Source organism: Chlorocebus sabaeus, chromosome 21 (genome assembly GCF_047675955.1).
Source record: "Chlorocebus sabaeus isolate Y175 chromosome 21, mChlSab1.0.hap1, whole genome shotgun sequence".
Lineage (NCBI taxonomy): Eukaryota > Metazoa > Chordata > Mammalia > Primates > Cercopithecidae > Chlorocebus > Chlorocebus sabaeus.
In genome coordinates this window covers 130161479-130172877 of record NC_132924.1, presented here as the reverse complement: position 1 = coordinate 130172877, position 11399 = coordinate 130161479, and the positions used below count along the sequence as shown (strand labels likewise).

The 11399-nt window shown below is 51.4% G+C and overlaps 1 long non-coding RNA gene across 1 annotated transcript; it reads right to left on the bottom strand.

Annotated features, from left to right (window-relative positions):
* Positions 1 to 242: 242 nt before the first annotated feature.
* Positions 243 to 2616, bottom strand: LOC140709586 (uncharacterized). Its single transcript, XR_012090085.1, has 3 exons — positions 2349 to 2616; positions 1559 to 1884; positions 243 to 1342 (listed from the first exon to the last, which is right to left on the bottom strand). It is a non-coding gene; the product is annotated as an uncharacterized lncRNA (long non-coding RNA).
* Between the last annotated feature and the right edge of the window lie 8783 nt (positions 2617 to 11399).

Here is an 11399-nt window from a genome sequence, read left to right as displayed (position 1 = left end):
ATGACGCAAACATCCACAGAGTTAAAGGGAGAAATAAACGATTCCACAATCATAATTAGGGACTCCAACATCCCTCAACAAAAATATCAGTAAAGACAAATATCTGAACAACACTATCCATCACCTTAACCTAAACAATGAAACACCCCACCCACCGCCTGGAGAACACACATTCTGCTCCATTGCACGTGGCACATTCAACAAGACAGAGCAGATGCTGGGCCGAAAATAAAGTCCAGTGACATTAACAGCATTAAAATAAGGATGTCGGGGCCGGGCGCAGTGGCTCACACCTGTAATCCCAGCACTTTGGAAGGCCAGTGGCTCACACCTGTAATCCCAGCACTTTGGGAGACCAGTGGCTCACACCTGTAATCCCAGAACTTTGAGAGGCCAAGGGGGGTGGATGACCTGAGGTCAGTAGCTCAAGACTAGCCTGACCAACATGGAGAAAACCCATCTCTACTAAAAATACAAAATTAGGCGAGCATGGTGGTGGTGCATGCCTGTAATCCCAGCTACTGGGGAGGCTGAGGCAAAAGAATCGCTTGAACCTGGGAGGCGGAGGTTGCAGTGAGCCAAGATCGTGCCACTGCACTCCAGCCTGGGCAACAAGAGCAAAACTCTGTCTCAAAAAAAATAAAATAAGGGTGTTAGACTTGGATGGTGTCTAAGATTTACCATGTTAAACTTCAAATGAAGTAGCGTAACTCTAAGTACTAAAAGAGCTTGAGAGAGAGAGAAAGAGAGAGCGAGAGAGAAAGAGAGAGAGCAAGAGAACAAGAGAGAGACAGAGAACCCATTTCTTTATAGGTGCCATTGAGGAGAAGTTGGAGAATTGAAGCATCTCATGGGAGGAGTAAATCAGACATAATTTTAAGGGCCTCTTCTGACCCTGTGATTCTGTGTTTGTGTGTGATTTCCAGGCACTATCCTGGGCACATTATGCACGTGGGCTGTTGCATGCCCACAGCAGGTTTGAGGGGTAGAAAGCATCATTTCTGTCTTGCAAGCTGCTTGGAAAGATTAATTTTTCCTTCGCCAGCAGTAAGTGGCAGAACCAAGGCAGGATTACAATCCCGCATGATCTCAAAGCTCAGATGATTAACCGCAGTCTGTATCTTGTATTTTTGTATTAGACCAATTGAGGCTTACAGGCAAAACTTTGATGCTCCGAAGATCTTAGAATGACTTAAAAATGATCGAAGGATGCTTTCACTGTAGCACGATTCCTCCCAGCATGCCACTGCCTCATTGTCTTCCTGTCCCTGTAGCCTCTGCTCCTGGAGAAGGGGAGCCGTGTTTACCTGGTTCAGCAGCACTTTCCTGGAACAAACTACGTCTGGTACACAGAATAGGCAGTTAATCCATGTGAGTTAAATAAGTAAACAGAATTAACAAAGAAATTGCATTTTAATGTAAGGCAAATCCTGAAATGTAAACCTCCAACTGCTAAGTGCCTTCCAAAAACAGCCTTCTGCAGACCCCGGCTTTCCCATGTAGACACTTCCGGGTTTCCTCTCCTTTTTCCCATTCTGATTTTTAATGCTGGACTCACCCAAGCAGTCCTAAAACAGCAACAGAAAGTGCACAATGCACTGTCTCTGCCTCACCCCTTGCTCTGGCAGGCAGAGGCTCCCTGTGCTGTCGGCATTAGTCAGGATACATCCCACTAGCCATAGTACTAAAAAAAAAAAAAAAAAAGCCCTGAACCTCAGGGGCTCACAGAAGAGGTTTCCTGCTTGCTCGTGCAATGCCCACTGGGAAGTGGGGTCCCCTGGCGGCTCATCTCCACACGGTGACTCAGGGCCATGCTGCCTGGTACACAGAGTAGGTAGTTGTGTGTTGTGATGTATCATCTCCCCCACGTGGCCTTTGCTCCTGCTGCAGAGGGAAGAGAGGGCTGAGAGGCTGGTGGGATGTTTTAGGGCCAGCGCTGGACAGAGGTCACATAGGAGGCCCCAGCGGACTCCAGAGAAGGGGAGACAGTGCAGTCTTCCTGTGCTCAGGAGAGGACCCAGCACAGTGAACTAAGCTGCCCCCGACACACCAGCTGGCTCAATGCTCAGCTGAGAAAACTCTTCCTTCTTACAGGGGTCTCCTAGGCAAGTCCTAGGCAACCCCTCCACGCCCTCCCTCTTCTGTCTGTGGCCTCTGCCCTCCAGGGAAGTCTCTGCAGATGCCTGTCTCTCTCCCTTCTTCTGTTTCCCTGTTTCCCCTCCTTGTAAATTAAAAATTTCTCTGATTGCTTCTGAAAATCATAAAAATAAAGCTAACATTCAATTTTTACAAGACAAAGTTAAGCCATAAATCTTGAAGTGCAACTAGACATATTAATGAAACGGCACCTTTTATCTCGAAAGCCCTTGGATGGATCCCGGCTTCCCTTTGGAATATCGATGGCTCACCTTCCATGGCCTCCCATGATCATGTTTTTCGTTTGACCACCAGGGATCAAAATAACTTTTAAAAATTCGTATTGTATTCTGTCCTATCTAATTACTGGTGTTTCCCCCTATTGTTTTCTACTATTAAGGGTTTCTAGGAGTTGGCCTGGGAATCTCAACAGCATTTATGACGTTGTCATTGAGGAAAACACATTCTGCATTTGAAACAACCGACGCACCTACACACTTCATATTTGGAAGTAAGGCCGCTTCTGTATTTTAACACTGGAAACTTGTAAAATGTGTATGGTAAATGGAATAATTTGCAACTATCTGAAATGTTAACTAGAGCAATGGTTTTCTGACCATTTCATCCAATAGAAGCTGCTGTTGTAAAGAAACTCAGACCCCTCACGTGTTCAGAAATTATGTCCTTCCAGCAAGAGCTGGAACGTTTTCAGGCCTGTCTTCAAAGCCCCGCCCACTGCGGAACCATCTGGCGGGATGTCTCAGATGCCACGGCTCACCGTGAAGCCATAAAAGCTAATAAGCGACTGAAATACGTGGAAATACCCGTACAACACCGGAAACTGGAAACGCTGGAAACGTGAGGCCTGTTAGTGATCAGAGAAACAAAAGTGCACAATGGCCCTGAGCGAATGACAATGAACATGGTAATTCTCCAACCAACCGCAAAGGCTGTGCCAGCTTCTGCAGGTAAATTTGGAGGTTTAGCAGTAGCAAAGTGTCTTCCCATCACCCCAGCAAACGTGCCTTCCTCTACCTTAAAAGCCAGTTTTTCCTTGGCTTCCAAGATCTCTAAAGATTTTCATGTGGAAAATGAAATCCAAATAATGACTGAAAGTGCAGCCTGGCCTCCCGCAAGCAGAGCGCCTGCGCAGAGCCCTGGAGGGTAGAGTACGTGCCAGCCGAGGTGCCTGTCATGTCCCAAACCCTGGAGGGTGGAGTACGTGCCAGCCGAGGTGCCTACAATGCTGTGAGCCCTGGAGGGTGGAGTACGTCTGAACCGAGGTGTCGGTCACGTCCTGAGCTCTGGAGGGTGGAGTACGTGCCAGCTGAGGTGCCCGTCATGCCCCAAACCCTGGAGGGTGGAGTACATGCGAACAGAGGTGCCCATCATGCCCCCAGCCCTGGAGGGTGGAGCACGTGCCAGCCGAGGTGCCTGAGCCCAAGTCGCCTCTGGTAACTGTCATGTGAGGATTGGCTGCGTGGGCGTGGGGCCTTGAGCCCGCGCTGGCAGAGGGCTGAACCCGGGATGCTGGTCACTGGCCGGTGGCTGGAGGCGGGCAGTTCCCGACAGTCCGAGTGCTTCAAGTCCCTGGGCTGGTGGGGAGAACAAGGGGAGGGAGGAGGCAATGGTGGAGTTGAGAGAAGGAGGAAGTGTGGGAGCAGGTGGAGAAGGGCGTTAACTCCTGGCTTCTAGAACAGCGCCTGGTACAGAGGCACTCAAGTATTTGCTTATTTTAAATTACCATAATAATAGGTCGGGCACAGTGGCTCACGCCTGTAAATCCCAGCACTTTGGGAGACTAGGTGGGTGGATCACTTGAGCCCAGAAGTTAAAGACCAGCCTGGCCAACGTGGTGAAACGCCATCTCTACAAAAAATACAAAAATTACCCACGTGTGGTGGCCTGCGCTTGTAATTCCAGCTACTCAGGAGGCTGGGGCTGGAGAATTGCTTGAGCCCAGCAGGCAGAGGTTGCAGTGAGCTGAGCGCATGCCACCGCACTCCAGCCTGGGTGATGTGAGTGAAACCCTGTCTCAAAATAAATAAATAAAAATGAATTGTACATAATAAGAGAATTTTAAGTCTGGGAGATCTTATTTAAAGATTATCTATCTCCAGTCCCACACACATTCCCCCTCTACACCACAGGAACACACACGTACACATTTGCACTCCCACAAACACGCACATGAGGCACACACATGTGCACAGGCACACACACAGATGCATGCACAGACAGGGATGAGGAAGCCGTGGCCCAAAAAGCCCACCTAATTCTCCTAAGCAGAAGTGCAGGCAGTATCCAGGAGAAGAGGGGATGCCCACCCAGAGCCGGTCAGAGCCCCACACACTATGGATGTGTGAGGTGAGCCCACTGGCCAGCAGGCACCTTTCCCTTTCCCAGAACAGCAGTCCCCCTGGTAGAGTGTTGGTCAGCCAGTGACATGCTCAGAAGAGAGAATTCAGCCGTAAATCTGGAGGCCACACGAACCACATTAAGGAGCCCGTGAGAGGGCCCTGCAGACCTGGCCGCACCAGCCCAGGTGAGCCCTCCTCTGCTCACCTGTGCTTCTCCCAGGGACACAACAGTGCCCAGGGATAGGAGAAACCCCTCCAACACAGAAAGAAACTGCTTCCCACCTGTGACAGTGCTTAACAAACAAGAGTCTCACTCATGTCAGGCAGCCACCATCACCCTACTTTACAGACCAGGACGCTGGGGCTTGGAGAGGTGGATGGCTGTTCGGGTCACAGGGTCGGCAAAGCACAACGCTTCCAGCGACCCCTGTGTGGCTGGCTCGGAAGCCCCGCTCTACCCCGCTGCCTTGCTGGCTGAGGCCTCAACCTCAGAGGAGCATGACAGCCCTCACCCTCTGCAAACAGATCAGGGCGGAAGTCTCCCGCCCATGGGGGGAGCAGGCCACACCTCTGTGCTCACAGATAAACCATAGTCAGCCCACCACACACGCTCTGTCATGGGAAAAGCATTTTTATCTGTGCCTCTCCAGCTCGTGGACCCTGTGGACAGAGCCAGCCACAAGGCTTCGAGACACCTGGGCCAACCAGAGCTCCCGGCTCCTCTAGACAGAAGGACAGACGTGCTTGGCTCACTCACATCCTCAGAACAGGGTCTTATTTTTGTGCAGGAGCAAAACTCCACTATTTCCGAGGGTCTCTTGCCATATTCCCGCTCTCCTGTGAAATGGAAAACTCACTTCCAACCTGATACACTCTTCTGTGGATAGGAAGACTGGGCACGACGGCACCACAAATTCTGCCTCATTTCCAGAGGCACACAGGGCACCACCCCGCGCAGAGGCCTCTTGAGAACCTCCCTCCCTGCCCAGCGTGGGTCGCACATGCATTGCTGCCTCCTGCTCCTCCTTTGTGCAGCGTTAAAGCTCGAACAATGACGCCCCATCCTTCTTTGTCTCCCGCATACGAAAGGCTCCTCCGTTGAATTCTGAAGGTCATTTCCAGCTGAGGCCCCAGGCCTGAGTGGTGACTAGTTCTATTCACTTTTTGTTTCACGGCTGCAGTTTTGTGCTGTCGTCACCAGGCCCAGAGCTGGCTGAGCACCGGGAAGAAGGTACTTTTCATCTTCCTGTTCAGGGCTATGTGGCTGGTGAATCCGAAGTGATGGGATTTCAATGGCCGCTCAGCTTTGCTAATTTTATAGGCTGTTCCCAGATGTAGATGCCAAGCGCTTGTTGACACAGTCAATGAGATGCAAGTCAATACCATAAACGTTGCTGATGAGGGATTCTCCCCACCTCCTGCCTCCTGGCGTTTCGATTTTTCCAACAGCATAAAGAGGGTGTCGGTGCAAGATTAATGGAGAGCGGGAGGGGACAGGCCACACGGGGAGCTGCAGTCAACATCTCCAGGCCGAAAGAGTGCTTCCGAGCGTGGGCCGGCGCCTCGGGTGCTTCCGAGCGTGGGCCGGGGCCTCGGCTCCTCTGGCTTTTATGCCTCCCAGAAGCCAGGACTCTGAGGGTGGGAGGATGGATGTGGTGCACTCTCGGGCCACCAAGAACCAGGACACGTTCAAAGGGAGATGCAGCTGTTTGTTGAGTGGATGAGGGTCGTGTGGTGTCAGGGGGCAAGGGTCGTGCAGGGGCAGGGGCGAGGGGGAAACCCCCTCCCAGCCCTTCGCCAGCAAGCCAACACTCGTTAACACTCCGTTTCTCACCCAAGCACCTGGGTGTGGGAAAGAATGAGGTTCAGGGCATTGAGTGAAGGAGAGGGAATTCGGAAATGGCACTGCAGATGATCAAGGCTCCTAATAAACCCTGAGCTAGGAGGCCCCGTGTGGACCCAGCACCCCCTCGCTGGCACACTTGCCCCAACTAAGCCCTGCTTTCATTCACAAAATGCCAGGTTTGAGGGGTGGGTGGCAAGGCCCAGAGACACTCTTACAAGTGCCACCCCCAGCCCTGGCACAGCCTAGGTGATGGGCACCAGGCCACATGCAGTGAGCCGGTGCTCAAACAGGGGTGCCAACAGGAGGGTTTCAGGCCTGGCCAGAAGTGGGTCCGCCTCAGTCCTCCCTCCCCAGTCCCCCAAAATACATACATACCCCCTACATCAAAGCAAAAAGAGTATGGCTGGCGCCCCTCATCCGTCAGCAGGACCCAGTCTGTCTGCAGGGGGTTTCTCCACATTTCCTTTAATTTCCTTCAAACCACAGAGCGTACATCCTTTAGGGTGTGGGCCTGGCGGCTGCGGGACAGCCCCAGCTAGAGGTGATCCAAGGTGCCAGACGTGCCTCCACACTGCGGTGACAGAGGGACACAGCCTGCCTGCCACGCTCCTCCTGTGAGCATCTAAAATAAATCCACTTTCAGACCTGGTCCCATGAAAACAGGTCTCCTTCTGGGAGAAAAATTTTCAAACAGCTGAGGGGTTTTTTCTTTTAATAAATTATTATGTAAGTACCTTCCTGGAACGAAATTCTCTACTCCACATTCAGAGACGCAAAATAAACAGCGCCCTGCCCTTCAGAAACAGGTCAGACAGCAAGTCGCCCCAAAGGGTCCCAGACATGAAGGCAGCAAACGCATTGCTGAAGCCATAGGAATCCAGAAAAGGGGACGTCCACGCTAGTGGGAAGGTGTCGGGGGAGCAGAGGGAGGGTTGGGTCTCGGGCAGCGCCCGTGAGCAGGGAGGAGGAGAGAACTCAGGGCTCTCCAGGGTGGGCAGGGAGGGGCAGGAGCTTGGCCTCGCACACCTGCCTCCAGGCTGGGCAGGGGCCACAAGCTCCGAAGTGGAGCCTGAACCCAGGTGTAGACGGATTTGGATGTCGGGCCAAGGATTTGGGGGTCTTTCCTGAAGGCCACTGGGAGCTGTTAAATGGATTTAAACAGAGACTGGGACCGAAATAAATCAAACGTGGTGGGGCTGAAACGTCTTGGCAAACAAGAGCCTGAGCCAGTGCCCAGCAGGCTGGACGGCCGGGGGTGCTCCTCTTGGCAGCCCCCGGCCCACCCCAAGCATCGCAGTATTGTCCCAACTGCCCCGCTACGGACCAATATGCCCCCAAGGCCTTAAACCTTTTCACCACGACTGGGACTGCCCTGAACCTGTGGTAATGGACCTGGAGACTTCTATTCCTCAACTTCCATACAGTTAAAGAAGACAAGGGCTGAATTCTTTCACCGCCAACAAGCACTGCCGCCACTCATACAGCGGGGAGGGTTGTCGAGCGCGTGCCTTGTCTGTTTCACCCATCCTGTAAGTTCACAGTTCTGCGTCAGTGCACACGCTCGGCTTTGGGAAGGACAAACAAGTTCCCGGTGACAGTGGCTGAGTTCTAGGAAGATGTATGAGCGCCTGGGCTGGGAAGGAGACGCCCCCTTCCCCCTTCCCCTGTGGGAAGCCCTCTGGTGTGCACGTGCCATGCATTAATACAAGAAGAGTTCATTAAAACGTAGTGAATTACACTGTGAGAAGGACAAACGCATCTGTCTATTGCATTAGAAATAATGTGCAAGGGAGCCCCTAGGAAAAGTGTGATATAAATGTAAGGGCTTGGCCAGGTACGGTGGCTCACGCCTGTAATCCCAGCACTTTGGGAGGCCGAGGCAGGTGGATCACTTGAGGTCAGGAGTTGGAGACCAGCCTGACCAACATAGTGAAACCCTGTCTCTACTAAAAACACAGAATTAGCTGGGCATGGCAGTGCACCTGTAATCCCAGCTACTTGGGAGGTTGAGGCAGAAGAATCGCTTGAACCTGGGAGACGGAGGTTGCAGTGAACTGAGATCACGCCACTGAACTCCAGCCTGGGCAACAGAGCAAGACTCCATCTCAAATAGATAAATAAATACATAAATGTCAGAGGTTATGCTCATGTGGCTGGAGATTCTTGGACTGACCCAAGGGGCTTCCCACCTGCCACGTTTTTTCCCTTTTTCAATCTACTGCACCAAAAACCCAGCCACAGTATGGCGTCCTGAGAGTGTGTTCACACCCTCCCTCCTCCACTCGGCTGGGAATGGTTTTAAGGCGGGGATTCACTTCTCGTCCTCCTTGGCCTCCCACAACCATGGCCGTAGCAGGCAGTGGTCAGGTACCTGCTGAATGTGGGAAAGAGCACTTCCCTTCCTTCCCCGGCACTGGTGGCCCACCTTTAAAATTATTATTATTTCTATCCATCCTTGTTCCAGAGGGATCTAAGGCCTCTTTGATCAAAACTTCACAGAGACTGATTTCCCCGGGCTCCTGGATTAGCTAAGAGAGCCAGAGGCTTAAAATTATAAATTTATCCACTCAATCAACAAATATTTATTCAGCTCTAAGTGCTGGGAACGGATTCAGTTCCATGAAGGTGATGAGTTTCTACATCCAACTTCACCCTTGACTTTCTAAGGAAGTCCGAATTTTGCTCACCAATCACAGGTGGTTTTGATATGAGCAAAAGCCACCCACTGGTTTCTGTATGATCAGAGGAGGAGGGTAGTCAAGAACATTTTACTCATTCTTTGGAAAAGAGCTGCTGAAAATGCAAGTTGTATTTATCTCACCTTATCATCCCCCCAATGCTAACCTCAATAACATTTTTCAAAGGAGATATTCCATCCTAGACTTTCAGCTTCTTCATAGTATTTAAGGAAATCCATCTGACCCACCAGGAGATGTTGAGGGGGCATGCTCTACATCCCACCAGCGCTGTGTCCTGGCAGGTCAGTTTCCAGCCCCAGGACTTAGATTGGTGAGCGTTAAAATGAAGAGGTGGATGTGGCCAAAGCCCCTCCCAGCTCTGGAGCTCTGGAGCTCCGATTGTTTCACAGGAGAGGGCAGAGTGAAGCCACTTGGCCTAGGCAAATGCCCTTCTCAGAGATGCCTCTTAAAGAAACTCCCCAAGAGTGATGGGCAAGAGATTCAGTACCACGGCCCCCAGGCCTCATCAGGCCACTCTTCAGAGGTGGGAGGCAGACAGGACCACTTAGGCAAAGCCACGCCCCAAGACGCCGGCTGTGTGGGAGCTGCATGAGTGGACAGGCTCAGGTGGCTGCTGTGGTCTGGGTATTTGGCCCTCCATGCCTAGTGTTGAAATGGAATCCCAGTGCTGGAGGTGGGGCCCAGTGGGAGGGGTTTGGGTCATGGGGGCAGATCCCTCATGCATGGTTTGGTACTGGCCTGGCCCTCATGGTGATGAGTCAGTGAGATTCACTCTAGTCGTCCCTGTGAAACCTGTTTATCAAACAAACCTGGTGCCTCCCTGACTCTTGCTTCCCTCTGACCATGAGAACTCTGCACACACGGGTTCCCCTTCACCTTCTGACAACAGCCAAGCTTCCCAAGGCCCTCGTCAGAAGCCAGTGCTGGCACCATGCTTCCTGTACAGCCTGCAGAACTGTGAGCCAAATAAACCTCTTTTCTGTGTAAGTTACCCAGCCTCAGGTGTTCCTTCATAGCAACACAAATGGACTAAGACTGTGGCCTTGTCAACAGTTTTTCCTTCAAGTATTATTAATCCATTCATTCAGCAATTTCCTGTTGGAATATGCTAGACTCTTTTATAAATGATAGGGATACACCAGTTATGATCAGGATGAACAAAATTCCTACCCACATCCCATCATAGTAAAAAGGAGAGAAAACAGGCCATGTATAAGGTCACATTGTGAAAAGGTGATGGAGAAAAATGAAGCAGGATGAGGAGACGGGGATGCAGGGGCAGAGAAGGCCTCTCTGAGATGGAGGGATTCAGAGAGGACTGGCCGTGGAGACAGGAACACCTTCCCAGTCAAGGAGCCCACGAGCATGAGGTCTGAGATGTGGATGTGAGACAGTTCCCGGAGCATGAGGGGCCTAGGCTGGGGAGGAAGTAGTCAAGATGCTGAAAAGAGATCATGCTCTGAGCAGCTTTGGGCATGGAGCAGACAGCAGCTACTGTTGATTTGGCAAGCAAAAGTGTGGTTTGGATGTGGGAGAGGGAAGAAAGGAGAGGAGCCAAGGATGATTCTTAATATTTGGGCTCAAGCAGCTCCATGAATGACAATGTCACTGAGATGGAATTCTAGCATAAATGCCTTGTTCTAGAACAGTCTATAATTCTGGATTTTTTTCAGAGCCAGAAAGCTTCCTTGGGCTCTTTCCCACTAAGCAGCTGTTGTTGGCACCCCCAACTTTGACTGCTTCCTGCATGACTGGTCCTCGAGAAGGAAATGGAGGCCACTTATGTCTGTGGCACCTGCCTCCTCCCTACCTCTAGGAGACATTCTCCTCCCTGGTTTACAGACATGAGAAATGAAACGGAAGAAGAAGATAAAAAGCTCAAAGGTGGGAACAAGGTGTGTGTGGCCTGGCCTCACTTGCCTATCTCTTGTCCTCAGCTTCCACTGTGGCTCCTGAATGTTTGTTTCTTTCCTTCATCGTCGGTAGCTCTGAGGCTTCAGGCTCCAATTTGTCCCTGGAAATGTTCAGCATCTTCCTAGAAGGGATGTGGTAATGTCTAGAAACATGTCTGGGACCAGCCCTGGCAAGAAAGACACAGCAGACACGTAAATTTCAGCACCAGCAAGAAGACAGCACCTCACAGTGTGTGCCCAAGACAAGCCTTTAGGAGCTCTCAGTGCCAGGCAGAACCCATGCTCCCACACCGGGTGTCTGCCCATCTGACTGGTTCTACCCGAGATGCTGATGCTGACAGACATTGGTGCTGAGGGCAGCTGATCGTTGTCTTAACACACTTAAAGGGCACATCCTAGCTATCTGCTACCCCTGTTCCTCTGGACTGGAGACTTTAGTAACTGC